The sequence below is a fragment of the Copadichromis virginalis genome, linkage group LG17 (assembly GCF_057382275.1).
Source record: "Copadichromis virginalis isolate Kocher_CV1m ecotype Utaka linkage group LG17, C_Virginalis_male_GT1.1, whole genome shotgun sequence".
NCBI classification, from domain to species: Eukaryota; Metazoa; Chordata; class Actinopteri; order Cichliformes; family Cichlidae; genus Copadichromis; species Copadichromis virginalis.
This window is the reverse complement of record NC_140634.1, coordinates 27,762,881-27,772,858: the sequence shown is the minus strand read 5'-3', so window position 1 is coordinate 27,772,858 and position 9,978 is coordinate 27,762,881.

Genomic DNA, 9,978 nt, shown 5'->3' with positions numbered 1-9,978 from the left:
CTATTTAGCCCATGTTGCTTCAGTTGATTGGGGTTTGTTGGCATTCATATACACACAGCTTTCTTGAGGTCCTGCCACAGCATTTCAGTCAGGTTGAGATCTGGACATTGCTTGCAACATGATGATTCTTCTATTTTTTAGTTATTCTGTTGTAGGCTGTCTACGGTGCTTAGATCATTGTTCTGCTGCATGCTACCCCCAAAATGACATGTACCAGTTCAACAAATGGCCTTTTATAATATAAGTTAAATATAAACTGGTTTCTAATCTGAATGAATTTGTGCATTGATCCCGCTTCCCTCTCTGAGAGCTCATTGCTTCTGTAGTGCCTGAAAGTTATCTAATCTGGTATTAAACGGTTAGTGTCACATGCAGGAGAACTAGAAGGATCACACTCTTAATTTCACATGTGCATGCCCTTAATTTGTCCCTCATAATTTGATTACATTTATTGTAATGGACATCATGTGAACAGTATGGGTAGTCATTGACTAGCTGTGATAAATCAGAGTCATAAGATTTAACACGTGAGTAACAAAAGAGCGCTCCTTGTAAGGCTAAGTTTGTATGTTTGAGTCTCTGCGGATGACATATTCCTTCAGATGATCTGAATTCATTTCAGTTAGAAGAAACTAAAATTAATGTTCTGAAAAGATAAATATAATGTCCATCAAAATGTTATTTTAACTTATCTTATTTTATCCAGGTGTTAGGAATCAAGCAATAAGACATAAAAGCGGACTTTTATTTTGTCCAGTAGGAAAAAGAACAAAGCAGTTACAATAACTGACTAAAAGAAGAAAATAAAAATACTAAAATGTACAAAACAGAAGTGATAATAAAGACAAATGGAAAGGTAAATGGGGGAAGATACTGTGCTTTCACCAGACACCAGGGGTTGGCAAATACATTTAAATACAAAAACTCTGAAAAAAATGTATCAAGTCATCTTTAAAAAGAAGAAAAAAGCTGAAATGTAAAATCAATAATCAAAAATATGAGTACATGTAAGTAAAAGCAAACCTAAGGGAGGGTTAATATGCAAACTTCAGCAAACTCAAACAAATGCAGAACCTCGACTTGACTAAATGAAATGTGGTGCCAATGTTAATAACTGCATACCTTCACCTTTTCCTGTACTGACATGCTGATATCTCTATTATGTTACAATATAATAAATTATATTAAAAAATAGACATACTAAAGTGTGGTAGCCCTATTACAGTATCATAACAGTAAAAGCACAAATTTAAACAATAAAATGAATAATAGCTGAATTATATTTAGCTGCTTCAGTAAGATGCCTTGGTACTATAAATACGCACTAACTGCAATAACATACTGTTTTACATCTGGATAGAATGGATATATTGTTAATGTTATTAGTAACAACCCTGTTTTTCCCTCTATGGGAAGTTTACTGTAAAGATCCTTATTATTATGTAATACAACACTGTTGATACAGTGTTGTATTACATTTCTCACTGATATTCAGTGCCTAAGTCTTCAGGCCGTTCAATATTGCTTTGTTAACTGTAAAGTGCTGCCATCTAGTGAATCCAATGTGCAATTATTTCAGATGCCATCATTTCCTTAGCAAGGTTTGGCTTCCTGTGTTTCATGTGTTTTCTTACAGGTCTGTTTCTGTTGATTCAATGATATTCTTGCAGTGGGGAAATCAAAATCTTCTTCCAGTCCATAAATCCTAAAGATGATGGTTATAAAGTGAGTCAGCTGTAAGATGTTGTTAACCAACATAGTTACTTCCTCAATTTTTATGATGACCCAAATAAAATTGGATGAATTCTGCGTAAAACAACGAATAGCTTCTGATTCACAGTCTCGTCTGGTTCTTTTCCTCCCATTGTTTCATTGCTTTTACCAGATAGCCTTTCAGCATTTAGAGTAAACTCACCAGTGAGTCACAGAGCCACAATTTATTTAGCATTGTGCAAAAAAAGAAAAGAGAGAAAAAAACTACTTATGTAGTTAAGCTATGAAGGAAACAACCAATCAGTTATGGACTTTGTTGCCCTTTGTTTTAACTTTTTAATGATTGATTAAGGTTATGTGAAGTGAGGTATAAACTTTTTATGGCTTCTCAAATGAAGCATGACAGAAAAAGTTTGAGAAGCATTAGCAAGAAAACCGTACTGACCTCTAAAGAAATAAAACTGTATTAAACTGAGAGACAAAAGTCTAGGCTTTAAAAAGGAAGCCAGAATTATTTATTAACTGCATGTATGAGCAGCCTGAACCTTTCTACTTTTGCCAAGAAGTAAGAGAGAATACTAAACATGTGAAAAATATATGGAGTACATGTAGTGCCACACACTAAAAATCTGAGAGTCTAAACCGGTCATTATCTATTGTCATTCTTTTTAAACTAACAATTGGTTTCTATTAATATAGTTCCAAGTCAGTGCTCTCTTTACCAACTGTTACAACATAGAAGATCCCTTTTTACCTCAGTTCTTTGCATGCCCAAGCATCTACAAGCTGCTTAGACAACTCCAAACCTTTTTTTCAACTTTAGGAAATCATACGACTGGATTCAATGAACAGATATCATAATGAGATCAGCTCACAGGGAAAACTATTTTCAATGTTACTTGTGAAAGTACATATTTGTTTTAGTTACTGTGATATGTTACTGGTTAACATACTCGAATGAATAGAAAAAGAGTACAACTGAAAGCTTAGACCATACAAAGTTCTGAGCTAAGATAGTGAAAAGTATGAAGTGACCTCGATATATGTTGCTCTACATATTTTTCTGGTATCTCATCTCAGTTTTAACATGAGCAAAGTGAAAAACCTCCTGATAAACTGGTCTAAACTCGTCCATCAAAGTGGTTGTGTAATAACCATTTTTAAAGTGGTTATTACTCAAGTCCTTTATAATTTCTCAGCTTGTGACTCAGTGAGCATGTAGTAAATAGATTGAGCAATGATTTCCCTTACATTTCCACATTGATCTAAGACATAAAGCCTCACCGTCTATAGGAGCCCTAAATGAAGAAATGAAAACATATGTTTGCTGTTTACGAAGAAGTTTAGTATCCTAATAAATGAATAAATAAATAAATACATAACTAATTAAACACATAACAATAAGAAAGTTGAGTGTTGAGTATACCGTAGGCTACATCAAGAAAATGTTATAATTAATACACTAAGAAAATGTCAGTATGAAAGGCCTAGATTTATTTTCTTTATAAAAGAGCACAAAATGGACATTTTAGGTTTTTGTCACATTCCTGAATTTTTTGAGACACAGCTTTCACTTTTGTAAAACAGAGCCAGTCAAAATGGATGTCTGAATGTGCTGGACAAGAGTACAAGGAACTTGTGTGCAGTCCATACACAATCACTTTAAGGGTCAGCTAATTGCCAAATGTCAGCATGCTAACACACCATTCTTTAACCATCCTACAAGATGTTGGAAAGTACACATTAGGCTTTCCAAACATCAGCATTAGCCAGATAACTTTAGCATTTAAGTTACAGTAGTTAGCACTACTGTTAACAGCCACACAAGTTCTGTCCTTACACCGACATGATGACTTGGCTTTGGGAGGTTAACAAACTCATTTTTATTGTAACCCTAATTGTAGTATCTTGTTATACTTGGAAAGAGACTAGAAAATGTCACAAGTATAAATGGCTATGTTTATTAAGCAAATATACGCTCACTGGCCACTTTATTAGGTCCACCTTGCTAATACTGGGTTGAACCGCCTTTTGCCTTAATTCTTCATATTCAACAGTATATTCAGCTGGAAAGATCTTGTCCATATTAATATGATAGTGTCACAGTTGTTGGCTGTACTTCCATATGATTACAGTGTACTCATAGTCATGTTAAGAAAATTGACATATTAGAAGTTGGGTACACTGTAGTCATAAAGGAAGTCCTTGTCAAAACAATGCCGCTGGACACTTTTTGGGCACTTATTTTGCGTTATATAAATACCCATTTATTCAGTGCTCCTTCTTGATATAAAATTTGCATGTATAAAGTCACCAATCAAATCTTTTTTTCTTTTATTTTTTTAAGATACAAGCTTATTTAAAAATGCTTTAATTTTTTCCCCTTTGAAAGAAGTTGTTAGTTATGGTTTTACTGCTGTTAACAATGCTGTTATCCAGGCTAAGAAAGTTCCAGATGTACTAATAATTCAATAAATATTGAAAACATTTTGGCAGTCAAACTGAGACCTGAGCATTACAGCAACAAAAGCCAAGCATGTCCTGACAAGGTGAAAGCTCTCTGAGAAACACAAACCGGCAAATTAAAAAAAGGTTTTGTTCTATAATGGAGACAGCTGCTTAAGGAGTTGAAGAGTAAAGCTCACTAAATAGTTTTGACATTTATCTTCGTACTTGCTTGTATAAGGAACCCATTTTTATCCAGCAAGCTAAAAAAAAGAAAAGAAAAGAAAGAAAAAAGAAAAACCAGACAGTGAATTCAAAGTACTTTCATCGAATAGAGGTGTTTTTCCCCCATGACATGTAAAGAAAATCTTGTGGTTACTGAATCAGAGTTAAAATTCATTAGCTTCTGCACAATGAGAAAAAGACTGCTCTCTCAGTGATGTTTGCTAGGATGTTTAATTTCTCGATAAGAACGTTTTCTCCATTTGAAGGAACAAAAGGTATTTAGAGTTTGGTGCACAAAGAACACCAAGTCCTGAAGAGTAGGACAGGTTGGATAACACACGTTAATGTGTTACCTAAAGAGGTAAGTATTATTTCTCAGTTGCAGTGAATAGATAGAAAATAAACTGTAGGAAACTAAACAGAAGAAAGAAGAAGAGAAATAACAATTTAACATAAACCAGTGACACGCTCCAGGGCCTGATCCACTCGGGCCTCCTTGGATGAGGGTGTCTAGTGATAATGGCCGGAACACCCGATGAATCCAAGGTCCACTACTGACGATGTGTCCCAAATTTAAAATGATAATATAGATCAGATCTCTAATCCCTAAACCTAACAAAGGAAGGAAAATGGCAGATTAGCCTGGGTAAAAGACCGAAAGTTGCGACACACAACGATGTGTGCTGCTGGCAAAGTTTCTGGGCTGCCTTTCCTCATAACAGCCGTCCCTCAAGAGTCTCTCCATCTAAAGCAATGCAGAATCAGGGACTGTAACATCTAGTCCTTTCTACTGAAAAAGGTGGTAGTACTGATGCCTCCTAGTAAGAAGATCCTTGGTTAGAATCCAGTCTGTTGGGGCAGCACCCTGGCTCTCTCCCTATGACTGAGATAGGCCCCAGCAACCAAGTTACCCTGGATAGACAGACAAAAATGAGGAGGTGATCTAGCAAGTAGCGGTGTGCGATTCAGCATATTTTGGTATCGATCCGATACCAAAATAAAAGCTGTGAACTGGTAAATACGGTCCAGTATTGCTGATACTGATACCGATACTTTTCAATAAATAAGGGGGATGCGTAATTGAATCGCTAAATCTCAATTAATTTTCATGACCTTAAGTGTTTTTTGTGATGTTTCCTTTTTTATTATTAAATAGTTAAAACCCAGGACATAATTAGGACAAAGTTTGTAATTAAAGAGAAAGTGCTTTATTATCTTTTTTTTCCAGAAAAATCGTAAATAAAAAGTGCACGCAAACCAGTAAACACATTAAAACAAACAAGAAATGTTGAGAAACTATAATACAAAAATTACAATTAAATTTCTCAAGAACAAAAACAACAACTGGTGAAAATATAAATAATATGTAAACAACTTAACAACCCCCAAAGCGTCTAAGTCACATCACGTGACGGCGCAACATCTAAACACGAGAGGGGGAGCAAAGTGTGCCCGCTCTGCGCTGACACAGGAGCGGCTACTCCGGCGACCTGGCTGTTTCGTCTTTGGCGAAACCAAAGCATTGGAAACAAGAGCGGAACTTAAAGTAAAGAATCGATCTCACCGGGCTAGTATCGATCTGATACCGTTACCGACTTGGTACAGATACAATCGATGTTTGGATCGATCCGCCCAGCAAGACAATAACTTAAAGCACACAGGGTAAATCAACAATAGTGCTGTGGCACTGTGTGCTCGTTGATCAAGGCATCCTAGAGATACTGAATCGGGAGGAATGGTTTCATGTCATAAAAAAATGTACATGTTACGGCCCTAGCAGGGCCTCCTCCTGAAGGTGCCTGTGTGGGCGTGTCCCACCACCTCTTCTGCCTGAGGTGCCACCTTTCCCTGTAACACAGCTGACTCACATCAGTAATTAAAAGTATTTAACCCCAGGGAAAGGTGAGCTCTGGGCCAGAGTGCCATTTTGTGTGGTGTTTGCAGCTAGTGAGCTGTGTGTGTTTTGTGGTGTTTGCAGCTAGTGAGCTGTCTGTGTTTTGTGGTGATTGCAGCTAGTGAGCTGTGTTTGTGGTTTCCAGCTAGTGAGCTGCGCTTTCCTTTTGACTTTGCTTTATTGACCAACGCCTGAGTTTTGTTTGTTTTTCTTAAATGGTGATAGCGGCTTGTCCGTCTCTCTTAGTTGAGCTACTTTAATAAAACTCTTTAATTTAACCCTTTTGCCTCCTTGACTCCTTTTTCTGACCTGGACACCTTTTGTTACTTCCCCCTCACCGCCTAGACCCCTCAGGGGAACGTAACAAGTGGGGGCTCGTCCGGGATCGTTGAAAAGGGAGTTTTGAGTTGGAATTGGTTTTTGATTATCTGGCTGTTTTTTACCTTTGGAGATTCAACTTCCCAGTTTAGTTAGGTGAGTGTCCAGCTGAGCTTTTGTTTTAAGTTCTTCCTTCGGGCACTCTTTTGTTGTTTTGCCTCTTTTATTTTCGGAGTAATCCTGGGCGGGGATTAGTTCCCTGTTGGGGGTAGGCAATTCAGGGCTCCAGTCGCTGAAGTTTCGCCTTTCAAGTTGCCTCGAGCCCGGCACGCTCCAGAAGATAGGTAAAGTTTGTTGTGCTTAGGAACTGGGTAAGTTGTGTTTGTTTAGTGTATACTGCAAGAGGTAAGTTGGTCAGTTAAAGTAAGTTGTGTAGTTTTCCATTAATCGGTTAATTTTTGGGTAGTCTGTGTGAGTTGGCAGACAGGTGTGGTAGTGTCCTAATTAGGGTGTTTTCTAACCCTTCTCCGGCCCCCAAAATGGCTGATGAAGCCATCAGTGCACAGGTGTCTAGAAGCTCGTTTGTAAGCAATAACATCCACCTGGTTCCCGTTTTCTGTGAATCCAGTGTTGAGAGCTTCTTCAGTGTGTTTGAAAGCATAGCAACTGCATTACAGTGGCCTGAAGATGTGTGGGGGGTGATGTTGCTGTGTAAATTCACAGCTAAGGCTCAGGAAGCTTGCTCTGGTCTGTCTATGCAGGACAGCCTAGTTTATGAAAAGATTAAAAGTGCCGTCCTCCAAGCCTATGAACTTGTGCCTGAGGCCTATAGGCAGAACTTTCGAGGTTTGGAGTTGGCACAGGGTCAGTGCTACCTTGACTTTGCTCGGGAGAAGGCAAAGCTTTTTGGTAGGTGGTGCTCTGCAAGCCAGGTTAACAGTTTGGGGTCGTTATGTGAGCTCATGCTTGTGGAGGATTTTAAAAACTCTGTTCCTGAGTGTATTGCTCTTTATTTAAGTGAACAGAGGGTTTCCACTTTACAGCAGGCTGCCATACTGGCAGATGAGTTTACCCTAACTCATAAAACAAATGCTGTAGAATATGACATCCCTTCTCACTACAATACATCTTGGAGAGCTAGGAGGGAGCCAGCTAACGAGGCTGAAAAAGTGGTGGTTTCAAGTTCCAAAGCAAAACTGTGTTTCTTCTGCCACAAGCCTGGCCATGTGGTTGCTGATTGTGTGAAACTGGCACTTAAGCGGAAAGCGTATCGAAAGGGAAGAAGGCCTGATTTGAAAACAGTCACTCATGGTTCTCAAACTAACAAGGTTGTCAGGCCCAGCAAAGGACCACACTTGGGGCATAGTTGTTTAAGGGGCTCCTGTGGTCAGTGTAAGGGATCAATTAACCCTGAGCGGCCGCTGGTTGACAATTTCCCAGGTCAGGGGGACAGGCTGTGTATAAAACCACCAGTAAGACCCGCAACCCTGGCTAACAAACATGCCTGTACCGGTGACTTGAGGAATCGTCTGCAAAGTGTTGCAGAAAGGTCTTCTGACTGCCTGTGTTCTCCACATGTGATGGCTCAAAAAAGCCCTAGCCATCACATGAGACATTGTTTTGAGGGTCTGGGGCCACCTTCAGTAAGTATTTTGAACCCATTGAGATGGGGTTGGCAGCTTCCGCTGACAATGCCTAACCGTTGCTATGGGGTTTGGTAGGTGGAAAACCTGCAATTTGGTGATGCAATGGTTACGGACTTGATTAATCATTTTGGTTATCGAGATAATTTGACAAACCACGGGTTTGTATTTATGGGAGGGGGTGTTACGGCCCTAGCAGGGCCTCCTCCTGAAGGTGCCTGTGTGGGCGTGTCCCACCACCTCTTCTGCCTGAGGTGCCACCTTTCCCTGTAACACAGCTGACTCACATCAGTAATTAAAAGTATTTAACCCCAGGGAAAGGTGAGCTCTGGGCCAGAGTGCCATTTTGTGTGGTGTTTGCAGCTAGTGAGCTGTGTGTGTTTTGTGGTGTTTGCAGCTAGTGAGCTGTGTTTGTGGTTTCCAGCTAGTGAGCTGCGCTTTCCTTTTGACTTTGCTTTATTGACCAACGCCTGAGTTTTGTTTGTTTTTCTTAAATGGTGATAGCGGCTTGTCCGTCTCTCTTAGTTGAGCTACTTTAATAAAACTCTTTAATTTAACCCTTTTGCCTCCTTGACTCCTTTTTCTGACCTGGACACCTTTTGTTACTTCCCCCTCACCGCCTAGACCCCTCAGGGGAACGTAACAGTACACATGGTAAAATCTGAGCAATTTATAAAGTATCAAAATATTGTAACTGAACATGTGTAATAATGACACTTTTTTTAAAAAAATGTACAGTGCTCCATTGTTACTCTAAAAGTAAGTATTTAAAGGTTCGGTCAAAGAAAGATCAAATTAACCTCTTTTTGTTTTTATTGTAAAATAATGCTTGTTTTGGCATGTGATAAGCCAGGGTTGGATCTAACTCAAAAGCCAAGCACACCACACATTTACTGGCGAATGACTTGGTTGACAAGTCATTACCCACCTTGGTCAGTCCTCCTTTCTGCCTTTAATAATGATGCTGAATTACAAAATTACCTCGCTTTACGGACATGTGTTATCCACTATGACCTAAAACTAACTGAGCCAATAGAGTCACATGAAGGCCTTTACTAATTTGACACAGAAACTGAGCTAGTGGCTGATTCCTCCATTCATTATTTCATTACTGCAATAACTTGACATAGCGTCCTGCCGTGCCACAGCAAGGAGGAGTTCACAGCAAATTTGCTTCCATTGCATTCAACCTTTTGCCATTTCACACACTTCGTCAACTGATGTGTGAACATGTTTCAGCTGTTGGTGCTGGTGCAGGGCATACGAAGCATTTGTAAGATTTTAGAGCAGCAAAACTGAAAGCTAAAATCTGATATTGCCACTTCTTAGCCATGAAGACAGGCAGGATCTGGCATGTTGGGTTTCAAGCAGCAAATTCTTGGCATAGCAACCAGCCTCAATTTTGTAGACCTGCCACATAACCTTAGTTCATTTTGATGAATTGTGGTTGGAGTGGCTGGTTTGGTGGAACAGCACTGATGGATGCAGGTGTTCTTAAGGCGGCTGACCAGACTGACACCCAGGATTTGGCACAGGCACCTTATCTGTGAGATTCGAGCTTGTCCATGCCCTCATTTAGAAGGAGCCAGTACTTAGAGCCATACAGAAGTGTAGTAATAATGAGAGGTTTTCCAGTTGTGTGGCTTCTAAACACATGATGTGAACTTGTAAGCAATTTTGAATGATCATAGTGGAACTGTAGGGTCAAGTGAATTTGGTCCCTGTCACACAGGCCTAGAC